The 21,267-nt window shown below is 49.5% G+C and overlaps 1 protein-coding gene across 3 annotated transcripts in view; it reads right to left on the bottom strand.

Annotated features, from left to right (window-relative positions):
* The window catches only part of LOC139361648 (disco-interacting protein 2 homolog C-like), a 217,552-nt gene that overhangs the window by 180,555 nt on the left and 15,730 nt on the right, over positions 1–21,267 (bottom strand). Inside the window, exon 1 of one of the 3 annotated variants that reach the window (XM_071090352.1) lies at positions 1,934–2,015. The exons of the other annotated variants lie outside the window; for them this stretch is intronic. The gene's annotated coding sequence lies outside the window, so the exon portion shown is untranslated. Of the gene's footprint in view, positions 1–1,933; positions 2,016–21,267 lie in introns of those variants that run through there. 3 annotated transcript variants of the gene reach the window in all.

Below are 21,267 nucleotides of genomic sequence, written 5' to 3'. Positions count from 1 at the left end.
CACAGGGCTGGCCCCGCACAGGGCTTTGAGCAGCTACCCGGGGGTCGTCCTATTAATTCTCCTCATGGCCCCAAGAGGCGGCTGTGAGGATCCATCTCCTGAGGACAGAACTGCTCCAGAGCCACACAGCGAGGATCCACAGAACCAAGATCCGGGCCAGCTCCAAAGCGGGTGAACTTGAACCCTCAGCCATGGTCCTAAGACAGGGATCGGAGCCCCCTGGACACACAGACACAGGAACTGCAGGAAGGGGAAACGGATGCCCCGGACCAGTGGCGGGACCCAGGGTTTCAGCCCTCCAGGGCCACTGGGACCAGCCACTGCACAGGTGGACACATGATGCTTTAACTCGCGCTGGGGGAAGGAGCCCTCACTCTCAGGGTGGAGACCGCAGCTCGATCGGGCCGGCCTCCCTGCTGGGCACAGCCTGAGCCACACAGGATGCTGAGGTGCCCCAACGTTGGGGTGCTCAGAGCCACTCAGCTGAGATCGTGGTGCTTTCTGTAACCACCCTCGTTTCTTCACGGTATAGATCTGGACTCCATCCTTTGCAATGTGTGAGGTTCTAGGAAGAGGCTGGCCAGCTGGGGAAGTGTCCTGGGCTCTGTCCCAGTGATGACGAACTTGGCTCCCCACAAGGGCGGCCTGTTCACCACAGTGACCCCCGGGGACCACGCCTGCACCCACCTTGCTGAAGATAATTCACTTCTCATCCGTGAAAGAATAAAGCTAGACTAACTCAATTTCACACTCACTTCCAACTTTAACAACTTGTGTTAGGAAATCAAAGACAAGGACTCTGACCACGTCACAAACCCAGGAAGCAAAACCCGAGACTAACGGAATGATGCCACCTTCGCAGTTCCGAGCTTTACTAGTTGTTTTTCTTTTCTGGTCTGTTTTTCTCTTTTGGTTTAAATAATTAAAGACCCTTGTTGACAAGAAAAAAAATTCTCTATGAAACTTAAAAAAGTGGTTCTAATTAAACATTTAAACATTCTTCCATATGCTTTATAAACAGTTGAAATTACAGCTCTACTTAGTGTTAAGTACTTTAACCAAATGAAAGGTTAATTATACAGACTGGCAATTATAAAAAATAAGGCTACATATTCGTGGCATCATGAATAATTAATAAGAACCGTTTGATTTCATTCAGACCAGGGATTCTGTGCTAATAGGCTCTTAGCTGTCTTGAAATAATGGTGAAATTTTAAAATTACTTTTGTACTTAAACACGTCCCCAAAGTGAAGCACAGCGGTTAACATCCATCATGGTGCCCAGCAGAGCGACCCGCCCTACTATGGCCGACACCCTGATTCCCGAGGGCTGCATCCCGGGGCTGTACTCGTGCAGAGAACGTTCATGAAACAGACCAGGTGGCAGGAGGGGGTCTTGTCCTCAAGGAACCTCATGAGTCTTGCTAGGGGGACAAACAGCGAGAGAATGAAACCGGCAGCCACGGAATCTGGACAGCGATGCCCAGGCCCCGCCATGCATAACCCCTGGCTGGCACCTCCCTGAGACCCGTCTGGCACAGGCAGCGGCAGGGTCCGGCCCTTGGAGCGCAGGGATGGCAGAGCAGGGCCATCAAAGCGGGTGGCATGCCGACAGCGGCTTCTCCGCAAGAGCTCCTGGCTCTCAGGGAGCTGAGGGCTCCTCAATGGGAAATTCTGGCTGAGCTCCAGGGGAAAGCGGGTGGGAGGCCTGTCTCCTCTGCCCCCATCTCCTCTGCCCCAACCCTGGAAGAGGGTCAGATATCAATGCTAACTCTTGTGCTGACTCAATTAAATCAAACAATTCAGAAAACAAACTTGCTTTAAGTATTAATTTCCTAAAAAGAACTAACATGAATTCAAATAATTCACATAATTAAAATGATTTTAATTGTTAATTTAATTAAAACATCTCCGTTTTCACAGCATCATGTACCTTGGTACTTTCTCCTTATTGCATTTCCCATCTTCCAGGGCAGGTTTCCTTCCACCCAGGGCAGCAGCGACTCTGGTGTCTCGGGTATTCCCAGGCTTCCGTCAGCCCCTGGGGGGCTTACAGTTCTGCAGCGGTCTCCATCCTCATTAATCTGCATAAGAACATCCGTCCGCAGGGATGTCCTGTGGCCCCGTGGCCACATCTGACGTGCAGCTAAACGCTGGGCGTGTCGCCTGGTGACAGCAGATGACACAACTGTGGGCAAGGTAGCACCTCTGGGCGCCGACACTCTCGATGAGTTTTTTACAAGACCATTCTTTAATGGGTGAACCCTGACAGGAAACACTAAAGATTGTTTTTAACTATTTTTATATCGAGACAAATCTTTGTCAAACGTTCACTCAATGCTAAATGTCACTTCTCCAGCCAACCCCTTTAAGAATACCTAAAACTTAAGACTGGAATGACGCTTTCAAACACATACTCTACTCATGCATTCCCGGGAGCAGAGAGCAGCTTAATGTTTTCACGCTACACAGGCATGAAGTTTGGCGAAGGCATTTTAATATTTTTACCTGAATATTTTAATAAAATCAAAAGATCATTTTCACTCTAATACTCTACTTAGAATCTAATTTTCCATTAAATAAACAGGCAATGTTCAGTAACCCACATGCTGATAAACTTTTGAAAACTTTAGAAAGTATTAAGTATAATCAAAGATTACTTTTAATTTTCGAGCTGGTAAGAGCCTGTGTCAGGGAACAGAGTTGACATTGAAGAGATAAAAGCACGATGATTTTCTTAAAGAAAAGCGAAATTCGTAAAAGAGACCAGGTGATTATATAAAGAAACACAGAATCCGTTTTCAGAAATGGCAAACATTGACCACAGAACACCAGTGTTGCCCGTGATGAGAGAAACAGTTAAAAGGAAGAATTCACGGTGGCCCAGCATAGATCAGGTGTGGGAGGACAGAGACGTGATGAAATGATCCTCCTTCTAACTTCCCAGAAAGGCACAAATGGCCAGCACTGTAACTGAAGACCACGCAGGCACCAGTGTGAACTCAGACTCCATGGCCAGCACCGTAACTGGAGACCACATGGGCAATGGTGTGAACTCAGACCCCACGGCCCGCACCATAACTGGAGACCACACGGACACCAGTGTGAACTTAGACCCGACGGCACGTGCCTGGGCTGCTCCAGCCACCACCAGAACCTGTTCTGCAGCTGAACTGGAAGCTGATTCTGGAAGGAACTGAGGAGCATGAGGACGAGATCCTTCTACCTCAACAGGGATCAATTTTTTAATGATTTCTTTCTTTTAGAAAACTGTTAATAAAATACTTTGTTCTAAAATGACCAGGATTTCAGCAGCCTCTACATTCCTTCATGTCAATCAAAGCTTAGGCACGTGGGTTACTTCACTGTTCGTGACACCCTTTTGAAATAAAACCCGGGGCCGCCTGTGTACCCAAGAGCCTGGGCACTGAACATTCAGACAAAACGTCCAGGGCGAGAATGTTCACGTCCCAGCGGTGCGGTAGAGTGGATGGGGGGAGTTCGAGCCACAGGTGGCCACGCCTCCCCTGCCTCCGGCCAGTGCCCACTGCTCACGCACTCCTTCCTCGGCCCATCCTGAGCCACGGGGCCCTCGCGTAACCAAGGCCGCTGCGGTACCTCCAAGAACAAACTGGTTACAGGTGGACTGCTCTCTACTCAACGTACAAAGATTGTTTTTGAAACTGCTCGTCTCTGGAACTTATCCCAGTAACAGGCTAGATTAAGAAAACTGACTAAAAACAGTAGGAAGAAAAACTCACTCTACCCGTTGAGGCAAGAGAAATGCACACAGCCTCTGAAATAACTACAGAGGAGTTTTCCTGGGTTAGGTACGAGGTGGGGTGACCCTACCCCATAGCGGGGCGATGGCACATGGTGGGAACCAAGGAACATCTCCGAGTAAATGTAGGAAAATGCACTCAACTCCCAAACAGAGAGAGAAACTGCTTTTTTCCTTAAAAGCTTCTCTCTTTTATTCTCAGAAAGACTCTCTTTGGTGTCTTGACTGCTGAAGGGACAAGCCTGTCATCCCCAGAAAGCAGCCCTGGACAGTCTCCAGATCCTATGGCCCTCAGGCCCACCTTGCCTACTGATGATCCCACATTACGAAACCTAATCATCAGAAAAAGCCTCCCAGTCCGCAGCTCACCAGTGACATTTTATTCAGGGAAATGCTAATAAAAACCTGGGGCTCTGTGTAAACGCTGTCCCCTAGGTACTGAGGCTCCACACAGATGGCACACAGGGAGACAGGCCTCACCCCTTCCTGGTGCCCCATGTCTCTCCTCACATTTTATTAGCTGAGTTTTGTGGCGGTTTGTTACTTTTAACCTGACTGTCCAAGGCAGCTGCACTAAACTAATTGTCCAGGGCAGATCCACTCATAATGACCATCAGCTCAGAGTTGGAAGTAGCACTGGAGAATGAGGTGGTATCAGGGCACTATGCTTCCCTGCCCTCTTTTCCAGGGATGCCAAGTAAGTTTCTGCCATGGCTGATGATGTCAGCACTTCACTAACATTAGTTCAACGGCAGGCCACCAATTAATACTTAACGAACAATGCCCTTAAGAGCAAAACCCCATCTCTGCCAAAAATACAAAAAATTAGCTGGACGTGGTGGTGAGCGCCTATAATCTCAGCTACTGGGGGACTGAGGCAGGAGAATTGTTTGAACCCAGGAGGCAGAGTTTGCAGTGAGCCGAGATTGCACCATTGCACTCCAGCCTGGGCAACAAGAGTGAGACTCCATCTCAAAAAAAAAAAAAAAAGAAAAGAAAAGAAAAGAAAAGAAAGAAAGAAAGAAAGAAAGAAAGAAAGAAAGAAAGAAAGAAAGAAAGAAAGAAAGAAAGAAAGAAAGAAAGAAAGAAAGAAAGAAACGATTCTCATGACCCTGTCAACATCTTCAGTTTTTCCCAAGGATAGTGTAAAATTATCACACACAACGTAAACCCAATTAGATCAACGTTCTCTCCTCACCAATCCATACCTAAATCCATATTTCAAAATGGTCCCCAATTTTTCACAATTTAAGAAGACTGAGAGGAATAACCATGAACAAGCAAGGTTTACACAGACGTTAGTCTTCCCAACTCTCGCTCAGGAGCTCACCCCAAACTCCTCCTGTGGAATCAGCCCGGATAACAGTTCCTGGTGGCCGCACAAGAACAGAGGGTCCCACGAACCCACGACAGACCCCACCATTCAGCCCCAGGCAGAGGAGGGAGGTGGACGGTCACGAAAGACAGAAAAGCAGGGAACTGTGACTCTTCTGAGTTAATGCAGGTGATTGGGCCAAAAAACAAGGCACATCCACCTGTGAATGGGGTGAGCTCCCAGCTGGCTGTGCAGAGGCTGTAGATATGAAGGAACTCACTTCCCTGCACACTGAAGTGCATGAGCATCTCCACATCGACCGCACCTGGGCTCTGCTCGCCCCTCACAAACTAAGATGACAGTGGCTGCTTCTGGACAGAATGTCAAGGACAGATGGACAGACATCCTGGACAGACACTGTACAGAGACCAGGGGCTGGGAAGGGGGAAGCGGCACAGCCTTGGGGCCAGCAGGGGCGAGGCCAGGAAGCCTCGGTGAAGGCCTGCATCTCCTCATCCAACAGAAGCAGGAGGGGCCACCCAGTGAGGGCTGCAGCTGCGGTGAAGTGGCCAGTGGGACATAGCAGGAGGCCGTGGCCAGCCTTACCCCCAGCCCAGGAGGAGGGGCCCAGCTGCGGGCACTGCCCCGGGAGCCAGAATCCTGAGCCCCCAGGGAAGGTGGGAAATTGCCCCTGGGCACTGGGTGCTCAGGCTGGAGGTGGTGAGACCTCGAGGCCCTGCAGTCGGGGAGGTGAGGGCAGAGATGGCCAAACTGCAGCTCAGTGAAGGGCTTTGTCAGGAAAGGCCCTCAGAGGCTGCCTCACCAGCCAGGGGGAGGTTACTTCCAGCCGAGAGGCTCAACAGGGCCCTCGGTGGTGATGCTTAACCTTGTCCTCTGACAGAGGACCATCGAGACAGAGTCACTCAAACCTCTGCCAAGCTCTGCACCCAAATGAAGCTGTTACCACAGACGCTGAGGCAGGTAGTGCTCATCTCAACTCTGTACAAGTGGTTTATTTAGCCAGTTCTCCAAATTCTTAATGACAAACCACACTAAACGTGTGTTTTCAGTATCACCTATGCTCATAGCTATGTATAAAATAACTATCACAAGGAAAACTAGGTGGTGAACCCAGGAGGAGGAAATCCCCACGACGAGTCGAGAGAACACCAACGGACCGTTGGCTCTTCCCGGCTGAACCCAAGAGCACTTGGCTGGGCTCACTTCCGTTCTAATTTCCAGATTTATTTTTACTTTCCCACATTTTCATTATGAAAATGTTCAAACATATTTAAAAAGTGGAAGAACAGTACAACGAGTGGTCAAGTTTTCTCCACGTGGAGCTCCAACAACTGCTAACATTTCGTTAGATTTGCTTTCTCACTCTCTCTGTAGATCAGACAGAGAGACAGATTTGTTTCTTCTCTGGAGCCACTTGAAGGTGAGAGGCTCCTGCTGCCTCACCGAGTCCTCAGGCACACGTTCCCTAGGAATAAAGGCCCCTCTGCAGCCGCAGTACCATCATCGGCAGACAAGAATGATTTCAGAGCATCGTTGTCCAGGTTATGTTCAGGTAGCACAATCGTTCCGAAAACGTCTTTTCTATCCGGGGCACACACTGTGCTGAGTGACTCTCCTTCCCCGTCTTAGTCAGGGACAGCCTCGCACCCCTTTTATCTGTGATCTTCACTTTTCGAGAAGATCATTGCATTGTCCTGCAGAATATCCCCTACCCCAGAGGCATCTGTTTCTAGGGCCATCATTAAATTCCCTACTATGCACCTCCATTCCCTGTAAACAGGAAGTTTCAGTCTCGAGGCGCGATCACCTTCTGTCAAATGCTTCTCGGCAGCTTCCGGGTGAGGCTGCTGCTTCACGAGGGGCGCGAGCTCCTACTCCTGGTCACTGACGGCACGGCCGCGACCAGCACCACACCCCGAATCAGAAACGTCTGGAGGGGCCGCGGGCAGCCGAGACACCTGGAGGTGTGAACGGCACAGGCGTGGGGCAAGAACAAGGTCAAATCATAACGGAACGTCTGATTCCAGACACTTCCACCTGGGTAAGATGGTGACATCTCCCTAGCAAGTATCTGAAGCCAGAAAGCATGACAGAAAATTCACGACCTGCCTTCGTTCACCCAGGCTGCTCTAACAACACACCACAGGCTGGGCAGGGGCTGGCAAATGACACAAGTTCATTTCTCACAGCTCTCAGTCTCAGTCTCAGGCTGGGAAGTCCATAGTCAAGGCCTGACAGGTTTGCCTGGTGAGGGCTTCCTGGTTCATAGACGGCGCTTCTCACTGGGTCCGCACACCATGGAAGGAGCGAGGGAGCTCTCTGTAGTCCCTTTTTTGAGGGCACAAATCTCATTTATGAGACCCTCACGACCTCCTCACCGCCCAAAGCTCCCCCTCCTAGCACTATCTCCTCGCGGGTGAGGATTCCAACTTGTGAATCTTGGGGAGACACAAACATTACAAAAGCCCATCATTTAATTTTTTTTAAAGGCATTTTTGCTTCTGCAAAGTCTCAAGATAAAATCAAAAGAAAGAGGTCTGAGTCAATCCACACAGTTCTCCCAAAAAGGGAAGTGATCAATTGCCACCACTTTTTATCCGAGACCTGCTGGGTGCCCCGGTCTGCATGACTGATTCTAAAACGCCATCCTCTCCTCTGCCATTCAGAGGTCAGAGTCAGTCCAGAGCTTAACACCAAGGCAGAGCTGACTGAATGACACCAGCTAATCCAGTAAGACAAGCCAAGACTCCTGCCCAAGGCCTAATCCTTCCCCCAGGGAAACATGGAAGGGCCAGACACTTGGCAGCCCTTCCTTCCTGCTCTAAAGCCCCAGAGACACAGCGCCGGCCAGGTGTGTGCCTGGGGCAATGCACAGTAACGTCAGCTGGGCACCGAGTCTGAGAACATGTTATCAAGTAAAAATGAAAACAAGACTGCTGAGAAAAGTTCATGCTTAATCACCTCTGGGCTAAATTCTAAATACAATGTTATTTCAGAGCTAGGTGGAAGTAATTCCTTAAAAATATATATGAACAGTGACTAGCAACCAGGGTGATAAGTACTCAATATGTGTTTGATGAATAGATGAATTTTTAAAATTTATGAAAAGAGCACGCTCTATTTAGGAGAATTCTATTTAATTGGATGTCCTAACTAGACAGTGGTTCCTTCGTGCTGACAGCAGAGTTTGTTTCAGTTAACTCAAAAAATGGTAAGTCACTCTAACAGAAAACCAAAAGGCTTTACAGAGAGTCAAATTATGGTGCCAATTCAACCGTGCATGGCAATTTCACCTTAATATTTAAATTCTCGAAGCACCATACTCAGAAAATGAGACATAACATACATAAATGCATCGACTAAAGCACCATCATCTAGAATTTGACAAAGTTTGACTGTGAGTTTCAAGAAAAGGGCTGATGAGGCCAAGAAGTTCCTTCCCCTCTCCCCTTACCTCCCATTTTGGTGACCAACTTAATGCAGAGAAATTCCTGTTTCAGGTTTGCACACATTGGAACAATCCTGGTATCTATTCCCCCAAGACACCAACAGGCTGAAGTCTGCAGGGTGCACATATTGAAAAATCACAGGAGCACTAGAGTGGCGGAAAGAGGTGCCCGTGAAGACGTCATCCTTTCTAAGACAGGGTCTGATTCCGCCTCCGGGCCCTTTTGCAAAAAGCCATTGGTACAAATTCATAGCCACCAGGAGGAAACACGCAAAAGACCCCACTGCCCTCCTGGCTTCCCAGAAGGCCTCAGAAGGATGAGACATGCAGCCTGCGTGCAATCCTGGACCCTCTTCCCTGCATTCAGTTTGACATGTGTCACTTGTTTGACTGACGGAGGTCCCACAATGGGCACAAGGAGACCCGTCAGGTCAAGAGGGTGCTGCCCGGCTCATGGTCCACACATGCGGACCTGTCAGGTCAGGATGCCCGGCTCATGGCCCACACGTGGGGATGCGTCAGGTCGGGAGGGTGCTGCCCGGCTCACGGTCCACACATGGGCATGCGTCAGGTCAGGAGGGTGCTGCGCAGCTCTCAGTATCAGCCACATATGCACATTCTCCACTGAAGCCACTGCATGAAACCACTGCATGAAGCCACGCTGGAAGCACTTTCTGGCAGGTTTAGGAGGCTCGTGTCCAGGGTCATTAAACACATGGCAAGCTCGCCTTGGGGGCATTTTACTTTGCTTATGACAATGAAGCATTCTCATTGCACTGAATAGAGCACGCTTTCTTGTTCAGTGCCTCGTTGAAATAGGCATTTTGTACCTGTCTTACAGATTACATCAAGGCCCTAATACATTTAGACCCTTGTCTCAGGTACACACAAAGCAGCGGCATCTCTAGAACATGTTTTGGACCACGGGAGGAAACCAAATCGCAGCATTATCCATTGATGTTGCTTAAAGTGTATTTCCAAATGTGTCTCCCGAGCCCGGCCTGTGTTCACGGCTTCCGCTGACCACACGCCATCTGCTGGGCACTCTGTGCACTTTCTCTCACACCCGCCACGCCTGTGGTCCTGTGCCTATCCCGCCACACGTCCCCACGTGGCTAAATCTCCCACACTCACCACGCCTGTGGGCCTGTGCCTATCCCTCCAGGCGTCCGCACCTACCACGTGGCTAACGCACACTTCCTACAGGCGGCAAGTGCCTGAACATCCCCACGGCTGGAGGGGCTTTGGGTAGGTTCTACAGAACCCACAGACAGGCATGGCCACCCCGCCCACGGCCACCAGAGGCTTTGCTTTGTCTCTAGAGGTGCCCTTCGATGAGGCGACATGGCAGATGACCCAGTGTTAGGTAATTAAGACTCAGGAAATCACGGCCGTCTTACCTTTAGAACTCACCTCTCTCCCCAGCACTATATCGCGAAGGGTGGGTCGCCAGAGTTGGGGAAGAGATGCCCAAGGCTCCCTCCTGCCCTGACAAGCTGGGACACTGCTCCCCTCTGTTGGTTTCTCACCGCACCTCAATAAACTGAGCTCACAGCAAGAGGCAGGCATGGGCTGAGTAGAAACACACAGCAGACCCCGGGTGGGCAGGACGGAGGACCAGGGTGCTCGCGGAGACGAGGGTGTGCCCCAGGAAGAAGGTGCACGCGGGGTAGAGGGTGCGCGCGGGGAAGAGGGTGCACAGGCCCCGAGAACCTGGTGGCAGCAAGGCCGGTCAAGGCTGAACTCCAACAGAGGCAGCAGCAACGGTGTTGGGCAAGTCACAGAGAAAGCACCACCCAGAGGGGCTGCATGAACCAGCAGCGACCCCAACCCAACCTGCTCATCGGACTGGGCACACGCACACGCTGTGGACACGTGTGAATATGTTCCACTTAACGTGATGTTACATAATAATCAACAATGTTAACCCCACGACTTCATTACATGGCATCTGGCACATTGAGACTTTTTATTCTGTCTCTCTTCCTATACAAAGAAGTGGAAAATAGGTCCAAGATCATTCACAACAAATTATTGCTAATTGAAAAAAAAAAAAATTCCTACCCTCACCTTGGAGGATCTCAAGGCAACACCTGGTTCTTTGAGGTCATGGTTGGGACCCTCTCCGGACCCCTAGATGGGTCTGAAACTGCAAGGAATCCCCAAATGGGCAGTTTTGGGGCCAGCACAGATGCCAGCCACACATCCAGGCAGGTCTTGGCAGGTTGCTCCGTGACTTCGGCTGGGTCACTAACCTTTTCTTGCACTCAGAACCTGCCAGGAACGAGGGCACTGGCCCGCACGTCTCTGCTCCCAAGGCTACATCCCCTATGTTCCGCTGCACTCTGGGTTCCATGCCTTAGATCCCAGGCACCTTAAAGTTGACGTTTCCCCACCAGCCCTCATGAAGTTGATACTCAGATAACGTCCTTCCTCTCCCACCTGGTCAGTACCTGGGGAGAAAGGAACCCGGGTCTCAGTTTGATTTTCTGCCAGTCCATCGAAAAAACAACTGGCCAGCAGCACTGGTGCACAGCACTGCCAGGTTACCCGTGACGAAAACAAAGCAAAACGAGATATACTCAAGTCAGCTGCGGCAAGTGCTTCTACATCCCTACTCCAACAAGGAAAGACAGGAGGCCAGGAGTGTGGCTCACGCCTCTTGTCCTTCCTTGTTGGGTCAGGGGTACAGAAGCATTTTGGGAGACTGAGGCAGGACAAATGCTTGAATTTGAGACCACCCTGGGCAACATAGCAAGACTCGTCTCTACAAAAAAAAAAAAAAAAAATAGCCAGGTATGGTATCGTGCCTGTAGTCCCAGATACTCAGGGGGCTGAGGTGAGACGATCACCTGAGTCCAGGAGGCAGAGGTTGCAGGGAGCCAAGATTGCACCACTGCACTCCAGCCTGGGCATCAGGGTGAGACCCTGTATCAAAATAAAGAAAAAACAAAAAACAAAAAAAAGGATAAGAAATACAGGAGACCACTAATAATTCCAAATAGTGCCTGCTAATTTGAAATCTTTTCCAGATATGGTGAAGGAAATCATTTTTCTTCCTACGCCCATTCTAAGGAAACGTTTCTATTTTTCTGCTATACAATTTGGTAACCTGCCATTTCAGATCCTGGCCTCTTTAAGCAGGACTTGCTGGAGTGCCAACAAAGCAGCGCTCTGAAACCTCAGCATCCTCAGCATCACCCTGGAGGGCAGGTGAAGGATGCTGGGCCTCCACCTCCAAAAGTCACACTGGGGTGGGGCAGATCTGGGGTGAGGCAGGGTTTGCATTTCTAGTCTAGGGCCACACCACCCTAAACACGCCCATCTCATCTAACGCATACCAGAGGGAGAAGCCACGTAGGGCAAGTCACAGAGCAAGCGTCCAGGCACCAGGTCACCAGTTGTCTATTTAAATGCAAACCCGTCAAACAGCTTAAGTCAAACAGGTTCACCCTCCTAACACATTGGCCAACACAGCTAGTGATAAATATCACTGCTGTTAGACCTTCTGCTCACTGATGACCAGAGCAATGGCCTGAAACATCAAAGCTGAAGGGTGTGTGCCACGGTCAGGGCTCTGAACACCCCCATCCCAGGCCATCTCACACGGGTGCCTTCACTGGCACCGGGGTCTCACAGACCAGCTCCACGCTCACACTTACTGGGACGCAACCACCCTTTCAGCCCTTCATGCATCTGTACCCTATAGCAGTGTTCAAGGGAGGCTAATTTAAGTAAGAAATGTAATACGGACATCTGTGAACTCTTCCTCCATATCCACTGAGTGGCCGTCCAGAAACAGAAATATTAAAAAGAAAAAGAAGATTTAAGAGTCAAACACAGGGCCGGGTGCAGTGGCCCATGCCTGTAATCTCAGCACTTTGGGAGGCCAAGGCGGGTGGATCACATGGGGCCAACAGTTTAAGACCAGCCGACCAACATGGCAAAATCCTGTCTCTACTAAAAATACAAAAATCAGCCAGGCATGGTGGCACATGCCTGTAATCCCAGCTACTAGGGGGGCTGAGGCAAGAGAATTGCTCGAACTGAAAGGCGGAGGTTGCAGTGAGTGGAGGTTGCAGTGAGCCTAGATCATGACACTGCACTTCAATCTGGATGACAGAGCAAGACTCCGTCTCAAAAAAACAAAAACAGGCCAGGCACGGTGGCTCACGCCTGCAATCCCAGCACTTCAGGAGGCCAAGGCGGGTGGATCACAATGTCAGGAGATCGAGACCATCCTGGTTAACACTGTGAAACCTCGTCTCTACTAAAAATACAAAAAATTTAGCAGGGCGTGGTGTGGGCACCTGTAGTCCCAGCTACTCGGGAGGCTGAGGCAGGAGAATGGTGTGAACACGGGAGGTGGAGCTTTCAGTGAGCCTGGATCGCGCCACTGCACTCCAGCCTGAGTGACAGAGAGAGACTCCATCTCAAAAAAAATAACAACAACAACAACAACAACAAAAACACAGAAACTCGTGGAACAAGCCCTTGCCCCACTCCATGTCAGCTGTGCTGTGCCACCCAGGAGCATGCCAAGCTCAAAGAGTCATCCACCTGCCTTGCGTAAACGATGTCACTACTCGAATCACAGAGACTCAGATTCCCTAGCCCTCGCCATGTGCATGTCACTCACAAGCAGGCATGAGGACCCCCGCAATTCACAGGGAATCCCTCTGGCCATCTGATGACCATCCATTCATAAATAAAAAGCATTAATTCCAGCGGGGTTGCAGAGGTGTATACATCAATACTTGTTACTGTTCACAAATGTTCCACTTGCGGATGGAGTGACGTTACAGAATTGGGAAGAACTTCACAGACATACGAGGGGTGCATTTAAGGAAAAAGTGTAAGGAAAAGGTGAGAAAATGGAATATGCTAACCTCTGTCTTTTCATCACCCTCTAAATCTTATGATTCCAGTTCTGTTCATTCTGCAGTGAAAAATAACAAGTGATTCACACTCAGACACAAGGTGGCTTAGGAAACTATGACTGTTTTACAAAGATGAAACAATTTCGAAGATCAGGATTCCATGAACGTACTTACTTAAAGAGAGAAGAGACTGGGAGTTACACATCAACTTACCAAGGCTGTCCCGAAGTCCAGGAGCCCCTTAGGAGAACAGAGAATGTGCAGTCTCCACAGACCAATGCAGGTGGCTGGGCCCAAGAGTGGGGACGGGTAGGCTGCAGGAGGCTTGCAGAGGGAGCTGTACCACCAGCCTCTCGCAGAAATTCCTAATTAAACCCTGACAGCAACTCTGTTTAGTGAATTGTCTCCTGGTAACTAAGAAGAGTGAAGCTGTTGAAAGCCTACAGCCAACCCTCTGGATAACTGTTGAGATGTATTTTAGAGAAGGAAATGATCCTGTCACAATCCCAGTCCTGCCCACAGCTGCAAGCACGTCCTGGGAGTGCGGCTTCTTGCTCTGTCAGCACCAGAGCCCACTGTAGTGCCACACGGGTTCTGCCCGACGTTCCCACTTCAAGGAGTCTGGGCAGGTGCAGCTGAAACACCCAGGGGGCAACCCCCACACTCACTTCTCAAAAGTACATGCAGAGGCAGACAGAATGAAACACGGCCCCCAAACCTCAGACGTACGGTTCAGCGGCACGGCCCACCATAGAGCCACATGGGATTTGCCCGACGCCCCCAATTCACAGAGTCTGGGCAGGCCCAGCTGAAACAGCACCTGGGGGGCAACCTCCAACCCCACTTCTCAAAAGTACATGCAGAGGCAGACAGAATAAAACACGGCCCTCGAGCCCCAGACATAAAGTTTGGCACGGGCATCTGTGAAACAAGAACAAAAGTCGCATGGGAAAGTGAGCACAAAAATGAAAAAAATAACAGAATTACAGTGAAGATGGATGAGATGGGGAGGATTGCGAGGAAGTTGAGAAAGGGACTGAGGACCTGAAGGGGGACATAAGGGCTGGACATTCCCGACAAGGTAACAAACACACCTCTGGATGAGGTGGGACATCATCTTCATTATGGAAATAAAGGGGAAAAGCCTGAAAACATCAGCTTCCTACCAAGAAGCAAAAATCAAACTGGCTTCAGATTTCTCCTCTACAACACTGGGTTCCAAAAGATGAGGATGTGGCATCCGTGGGGTCTTGAGGGAGAGCTGGCACAAACGTCCCAGAGCTGCCGTCTCCAGAAGCAGCTGAAACAGCCTCAGATCCAGCAAACTCTTGTCTTGAAAAATCTATCAGACTACACCCCCTTATCAAAGGGACGCGTGGCTGCAGGGGTTGTGGTGTAAGGCAATTTAGAAATCTTACTCCGTGCAGACCCTAAACTTGGGAGGCTGCTGGTCACACCCTGGGAGGACCTCAGCCAGCGGGAAGCCCTGTGCCTCCTCTCTGCTCCATCTCTAATGCCAAGAAACATTTTATGCATAATATTACGTTATTTCCAATTTGTTAAATTGTATCTATTAAGTCCATAAAGAGACCAAGAAAATGTATAAAAACATTGATGACTTCACGGTGGTATTATAATTAATTTTTAAACAAAACATGTTGTCTAAATTTTCCAGACTGAAAAAATACTCTTTTTAGCAAGAAAGGTGCTTTTAAAGTCACCATAAACAATTATATATCCATCCTACGAACGTGGTCTTAAAACAAAAAGTGAAGAGCAAAAACAGCAGAAGGAAGTGCATGAATATGTTGATAACGTTTATCTCTGAATGGGGGCGCTCTTTTGCCTTCCATTTCCCTATGCTTGAAGTGTCACCTCTGTAATGTAATAATAGAGCAAACACCATAGTTGAGGAAACACTGCTGCCCACTAGGACATAAACCAAGTCTCCTCCAAAATGCTGCGACCCCAACCTCTGATTTTATCTTTTAAATCAGCTAGGTTTTCTCCCCAAAAAAGAAGCATATTGTATCATTACTCTTTAAAGTTAGGTGACTTAACAGGCATACAGACTTAAACACCTTCTGGAAAGGTGATGTGTCAAGTTTAACTAAGATTTGTTTTGTTCTGAAAAGAGCAGGGGCACGTTCCCAGGTGAGGGGACTCCAGGAAACACTGGCTGTGTCCGATGGGCCCTCACCTGGAGAAACAAGCGCTCGACGCCTCCACCCTCCACCCGGACTCAGCAGGAAAGGGATGCAGAGCTGAAGACAGACTCATCTATAAAAACCCCAACGGCTGTTTCCAGGAGCTACTCACTGTCCCGTGCCGCTGCACCCTGCCCCCCTGTGCAGGTACCGGAGCTGCTGTCCAGGCTTCCCCAGGCTCTCCACGCCTCCTTCCACCCCACGCCAACCTGCACCACCCAACTCCCCACCGTCTCTTACTGACCACCGGCCTCAATTCCCGCATAGCCTGGAAACTGCAAAGCTGCCTGGCAGCAAGAGGGGACGGGCAGCGAACGCACCAGCCAGGTGGCACCTGCTTCCACCAGACTGCAGGGTCACAGCCCCTGCCTCATGGAGCCGTTGTTATGCACAACTACACTGGGAAATCAATGCAGCTTTAGCTTTACTTTGGTGCTAAATTAACTTTATAACACTTGGTTATAACATACATTAATTTTTACAGCAATTACTAAAATAACAACTCATAATGCATTCATTTACCATATTCAGAAAAGCAACTGAAAAACCAAACACACAGCAGAATTTTATAGGACTGTAGTAGTTTTTGTTAGGTTGTCAAATTATTTTAAGCTCAAAATTAAAGTAATTAAATCTGTGACTCTCAACTGGGGGAGGTGGGCACACACAGAGAGGGGAACTTAAAATCCTTTTTTTCTTCCAAACCTCACACAGACCCACTCGGCTGGTCATTCCCATTGCTGGAATTACGTCCTGTTCCTTAGGTCAAAAACAACTGCCTTCATGCCTATTAAAAATAATGTTTCTTCCTTTCCTGAGTGATTGTGAAATGAGCCATGGTGGCAAGGTAGGCACGAACCGAGGGAAACTGAGTCCATGCCCATATTTGATGGTGGGCAAGAACAGAAGGAAATTGGGTCCATACCCACATTTGATGGTGGGTGAGAACAGAAGGTAACTAGGTCCACATCTATATTTGATGGTGGGCAAGAACAGAGGGAAACTGAATCCGTGTCCACATTTGATGGTGGGCAAGAACAGAGGGAAAGTGTGTCCAAGTCCACATTTGATGGTTAGCAAGAACAGGGGGAAGCTGGGTCCACGTCCACATTTGATGGTGGGAAAGAACGGGGGAAACTGGGTCCACGTCCACGTTTGATGATGGGCGAGAACACGGGGAAACTGGGTCAAAGTCCACATTTGATGATGGGCGAGACCAGGGGGAAACTGAGTCCACATCCACATTTGATGGTGGGAGAGAACAGGGGAAAACTCGGTCCACGTCCACATGTGATGGTGGCTTTTAATGCACTGCAGCCTGTGTCCCCTTGACCTTCACGAATTTTCAGGTAGTAAGAAAGCAATTTTTCTTACTGGAAAGGAGAAAACTAAGTGGCTGCAAAGTAATATAATTTCCTTAAAGCAAAACAACAGAGAACCAACTTTGACTTTTTCCACATTACCCAGTAATTCTAAGACTAAGGGTTTTGTCATGTTACAGCAAATGCCGTTCATTAGGGGGAAATTGGAAGTCAGAACAGTGTGTGCCATTCAAATTCTCAATGAATAATTAACTCAAATGGGTTCAGAGTGCTACAAAATGAAATTAATTTGTTTTTAGTTTAACCCCAAATCCCCAATCCCTTGCCAAATGATCCTCTATGTATCCTACATAAAGGACAGGGTCTTTCTGGCAGAAAACCATTAAAAGTTTTTATTTGCAGTAAGAGAAGCATGCCTTCTTATCAAACAGGTGCATGGCCCCCTTGCGGGGGGGTCACCCATCACCTGCATCCCCGTGTGTCACGGTGTTGCCGCACACCATTAACGCATCAAAATGGAAAAGGAAATGTAAGCAGTGTTTGCTGTCCAAAGTTCACGTCAACAACTCCTTATTATGAAGGCACTTCTGAGCCTTTCCTCCTGCATCTGGGAGCTGCCAGCAACCCAGTTCCAGGAGAGAAAATAGCTCGACACCTCCTGCAGCCCATGGAGTCCTCTTGTTGGGACAAGGTCCCCCCAGGAGAGAGGAGCCCCCAGCAGGGTCAACACTGGAGGTCCTGGGGGTGGGTGGTGCTGGGGAGGCCATGCGGGGAGGGCTGTTCCCTGTTCCCTTCCCCTCAGGAGACAGCTGGCCCAAGGTGACACAGGACCGGATGGGATTTCGGGGTCAGGGACCACGGAGCCCGGGGCTGTGGACCACACCAGCCCAAAGCCACTGCATGCCCCAGACCGGGGCTGTGGACCACACCAGCCCACGGCCACTGTATGCCCCAGACCAACACGAGAAGAGTGCAGACCAACAACATCTTCGTCTACGGTAGGTGTCACGGTTATCGTTCCTAAGAGAGTCCACGGCCACTTCTACCAGGTGCCCTCCACTCTTCCCCTGCCCCAGCTGGTCCCCCTGTGACAGCCGTGTCTTTGAGAACGGGGTGTGGAGCCAGGGGGAAAACACAAAATAAACCACCTGCTACTAGAAACAGCCTCGCTGTCCTCAGGGAGCCGGTCCCGGGGCCAGCCTCGCTGTCCTCAAGGAGTCGATCCCGGGGCCAGCCTCGCTGGACTCAGGGAGTCGGTTCCAGGACCCCATGGACACCAAATCCAGGCACATTCAAGCCCCACAGGTGGACCTGCCGAACCTGCGTGTACAAAGAGTCGGCCCTCCGACACGCGTTTCACATGGCAGGAACACTGTATTTTCTGCGTGTACAAAGAATCAGCCCTCCGACATGCGTTTCACGTGGCAGAACACTGTATTTTCTCCCTGAGTTTGGTTGAAAAAATCCACCTATAAGTTGACCCGCAAAGCTCAAGCTTGTGTTGGACAAGAGTCAACTGTACGCAATTGACACTGATTCCTACCAACAATATCCAAATCTTACCATGACCAGCACGATAAAGAGAATGAGCAAAATTTAAAAACTAAAGCAGAGTTTTTTCCTGCTAGTTGGGGCACTGCGTATCCCCTGTGGGAAAGACAACACTGGCTGCTGACCAAACTCCATCGGCCTCTTCCTCCTTCCTGAGGGCATCTTCCTCCATCCTGACAGCAGCCTGGGCTTACCTCAGTCCCAGGGCGGGGGAGGAGGACACACTGTGCACCCTCCCAGCTCTCCTCCGCCCCTTCCCTCAGGCTGGCCCAAGAGCAGCCTGGACAGTCAGGTGCTGGGGACACCGAGCTGCCCCTCCTCGGCCCACAACCTCAGGCCACTTGTCTCATTTGTGACTGAGAAACAGAGCTGCAGCTGCAGGCGGGAGGCGGGACACGCTGGGATCTACCCATGGCCAGGCCGAGCTGCTCTGATCACTCAAGCTTCACTTTCATCACTTGCTCTACCAAATAAACTAGAATAAAATATGCCACTTCCTCCTTTGCACACACTCCCAAGCCTCCCATCCCACTTCCCGGCGCTGACCCCATAAGAACACTTTCTGTGCCTTTCCAGGTATTTTCTATCCTCCTCAAGCACAGAACCACATTCAGAGTGAATTTTTTTTTTTTTTTTTTTTACAGAAATGGCACCAGGGCAGATGATGTTTTTTTGTACCATTTCTTTGGTTTCTTGGGCATTTTCCGCACCAGGACAGATGGGCTCTGCTCTCCTTCCTCCCCACCGAAGGCTGCCTCACAGCAGCCACACACAGAGCCGTAAGCCCTCGCAAGACTGTGGGTGTCTCGGGGTGCCCCATGTCCCCAAAGACCAAGTGGTCACAGATCCACACTGTCCAACAACACTTCAGACATGGCCTCGAGCCTAGGAACCCTGCTGGCCAGCCCAGGACAGCAACAGAATAGAGGTGTGAGAGGTAACATTTGCACTTCTTAAAAAAAAAAAAAAAAAAAGGCAGATATTCAGTGCCACATTTAAAATGATCATGGTGGCCAGGCACAGTGGCTCATGTGTGTAATGTAAGCACTTTGGGAGGCCAAGGTTGGCAGATCCCTTGAGGTCAGGAGTTCAAGACCAGCCTGGCCAACACGGTGAGACCCCTGTCTCTACTAAAAATACAAAAATTAGCTGGGCATGGTGGCAGGCACACGTAATCCCAGCTACTTGGGAGGCTGAGACACAAGATTCTCTTGAACCCTGGAAGCAGAGGTTACAGTGAGCTGAGATTATGCCACTGCAATCCAGCCTGGGTGACAGAGCAAGACTCTGTCTCAAAAATAAAAACAATAAATAATAACAAAAGAAAAAATATATATGCATTCCTAGTCCCTTGGAGCTGCAGCAACAAAGCTGGTGATATATTTTGGGTGTTTCTAATCAATGTTTTCCATGAGCTACACTGCAAGTCTCAACCTTGACCCTGCTACAGTAATCATCTATTACAAATTAAAACAAGAGCCATAACTCTGTCTCCTACTAAAATATTCTAACTGAGACATGTTAACAGAATACATTTCTTTGGGTGAGAAAGTATCCACCAGGGTGGGGAACAGACGGCCCACCGATTGTGCTGTGGCCCTAACCACCAAAGACTCATGAATCATCCACAGCAAGGCTGGTGACTCAAAAAGAACACTAAATTGCTCTTTGACATCAATTCTTAAACCTTGAGAAACCAAAGTTCTCTTTGTAACAGACTTGAAAAAGGATGAAGTCAGAAGTAGCTCAGCAGAGATGCACCAACTCTTACCTGGGAGAGACACTCCTTGCTAATCACGTCTGGATTAACGGATGTGCTAAAAGCATCTCTTCCAACAGAGACACAGACTGCAACCAGGAATGCCATGAACACCTTCCCCAGATAACCCAGTCCTCACCCATCCACCCCTCAGGAGGTCCCCAGACAAGTCCAATAAGGAAATCACCCCACAGCAGATTCAGGTGCAGGCAGTGAGGGTAGTGGCGTCAGGGAATTCCGCCGTAAACCTTGGCAGCACGCAGGGAGGTGTACCCAGCTGGACAGGTGAAGTCAGAAGTGCAGGATGATCTGGCCATTCCAAATGAGCAGGGCATAACAATTTTGTTAAAATGAAACCCAGCCTTTGAAAAGGCCTGGACTTCCCACAATGTGTGGTATTTATAGTGTGGACGGCACTGTAGAGAAGTTATCAGAGGGTTCACGACGGCAAGATCCACGGAGGCTCTGCTATGTGCCAGGCATGAGACAACAATTCACACAAAACACCTCATTTCACCCTACACAGAGTCCACAGACTGCTCCACAGTCTCCCAGGTAAGAGTTGGTGCATCTCTGCTGAGCTACTTCTGACTTCATCCTTTCTCAACTGCTTCATGTTTCACCCTACACAGAGTCCACAGACTGCCCCACATTTCACCCTACACAGAGTACAGAGACTGCTTCACAGAATACTACCAAAGGGGACCATCAAATGATCCCCAAGAAGTAATGAGCGCCTTAAAAGTAAGAAAGCCAACCTCCTCCCCCTCTATTAACTTCCTCTCCTCATTTCCGCAGAACCAAAGAAATATGAAGGGCCAGTGACGCCCCACTGAAGAACGCTCTCCTGGTGGTTACACTCTGTACATAGGGAGCACAACCCTGCTCCGTGCTGCCTGAGGCTACTATTCTATACTACACTAGTACGATCTGTTTGTTCTATTCTATACTATTCCATTCTCTATGATAGAATACCACAGCTT

Source organism: Macaca nemestrina, unplaced genomic scaffold, assembly GCF_043159975.1.
Source record: "Macaca nemestrina isolate mMacNem1 unplaced genomic scaffold, mMacNem.hap1 Scaffold_82, whole genome shotgun sequence".
In the NCBI taxonomy this organism is placed as follows: Eukaryota; Metazoa; Chordata; class Mammalia; order Primates; family Cercopithecidae; genus Macaca; species Macaca nemestrina.
This window is presented reverse-complemented; position numbering and strand designations above follow the sequence as displayed.